Genomic DNA, 2143 nt, shown 5'->3' with positions numbered 1-2143 from the left:
CCAGTCTAGCCTCGTCACTACTTCGCCGGGGTTAGGCTAGACACTTACCAGCACATGGGGTCGGTTGTGCTGATGCTACACTCTGTGCATTTTTGCACAGGTCCAGGTTTTGAGGAGCAGCAGCAATATTAGCACGGGAGCAGGCTTTCATTATCACGAGACCGAGGTAGCCTTGCATGCGTCCGCAGGCCCGGCGTCTCTCCCTTATTTTCTTTTCTATACTGTTGCCTCCTTGTTTTCGAGACAAATAGTTTATATGTTTCTTTCAGACCTTCGTATTTAGTAAACTCTTAGCAGTTCGTGAGTAATGTGACACCATCTTGGGTAGAGGCTATTGTTGACTGTTCCGCGTTTTGATTTAGATCATGATTCAGACTTCCGCTATTATTATTAAATTTCATGTTCTATATTGATGTTATAAATTGTTAAAAGATTTGTTAGCAATGGAAGAGTAAATGAGTAGGCTTGCCTAGCTACCACGAGTAGGCGCCATCACGACCCCGAGTGCGGGAAATCCGGGTCGTGACAAAACCCTTCCAATTCCCGAACCAATCGCCCCCGCAAGTCGTAAATTAATTAAAGCAAGTGCAGGAAGCTTTATTTAGGGGAACGGGGTTCAAAAAGGCAAGACGACCGGTCGGGTCGTTACAAAGAAAGTCTTTTATATTGTGATAAGAAAATCATAATATGGGTAAGTCCACGTAACTTAAGTCTAATATACAAAATAAAAAACTAAAAATATTGAATAATAAAAATAAATTGGAGATTATGTGAGGATATTTATAAATCATAAGCTTAGAAAATAAAATAAATTAAATATACAATATTTATTTATATATATTTATTTTGTGATTAAAAAATTATATATTGATCTGTATTATATTAAAGAATAGTACTTGATAATGATATTAAATAAAGTTACAAGTTAATGAAAAGCCATATAAAATGTAATAACCATATATCAAATTAAAAAATAGCAAAATTACGTTAAATTATTATAAATTTACTATTCGAAATGAAATCTTAAAACTATGATGACAATGCTCAAACTATGGATAATACCACAAAATTGAAGTCTTATTTATGAAAAATAAAATATAAAAAATAAAAATTAAAAATTAAATTTCTATATAGGTAATTGTACAAATAAAAATTAAAAATTAAATTTGTATCTTAAAACTATAAAAGAAAGAAAATTTACATAAAGAAATGATATGAGAGTGAAAATATTGCTACAACATTCAGATATAATGTGTTCAAAATAATTAAGAAATATTTTTTTATGATTAAAATAAAATTTTAAAATAACAAAATAAAATTTTAATATAGGTAATTTTACTAATAAAAATTAAAAATTAAATTTGCATCTTAAAGCTTAAAGCGAAAGAAAATTTAACTGCACCTAATACAAAAATAATTATAAGAGAACTCAATACATTTGGAACATAATAATCAAATAACTTAATTCAAAGTTACAATTTAAAATAAAATATGATATTATTTTGGTTATAGGCGAAATATTAATATAAAAACTAATTAAAATATTTTACTAGGGAATGTATAAAAAAATAGAGGTAGTGTGAGGGTACTTATACTTTAGATTAATTTAGAAATAAATAAATTAGATAATTAATTATATTTTAAAATATTACTTATAAATTTAAATGATTAAAAAATTCCGAATAAGATGTTACAAGCATAAAAATATACCAAATTTCAAGAATAACACATTTATATTTATTAAAGACTATTAAAGGATAATAAGCAAGACATTAATTTAATTATTAAGCTAATAAAAAAATTATATGATAGTACGATAATGATAAATAATAAATAATACAATAACTATAAGAAAAGAACAAAAAAAAAAAGAATTTGCATAAAAATGATGTGATAAATAAGACATATTTAACTTTGAGATAAAAATAAAGTGATAGTAAGAATTTTGTTAAAATAATATTATCTAATGTGCTCAATCAAGACAGATCACAACATGACATGTTTAGAATTCTTTAATATTGACAGTGAAACGAAATGCAAGTACTAAAATTAAGGGTTATGCTACTACAAACTTCATGCCGAGATTGTTGCTGATCTGAAGAAAATGCTTGATGGACATAATGTTTTGGCTAAGACATTTAGA

This window comes from Nicotiana attenuata, unplaced genomic scaffold (assembly GCF_001879085.1).
Source record: "Nicotiana attenuata strain UT unplaced genomic scaffold, NIATTr2, whole genome shotgun sequence".
Lineage (NCBI taxonomy): Eukaryota > Viridiplantae > Streptophyta > Magnoliopsida > Solanales > Solanaceae > Nicotiana > Nicotiana attenuata.
Note: the sequence above shows the minus strand (reverse complement) of the source record.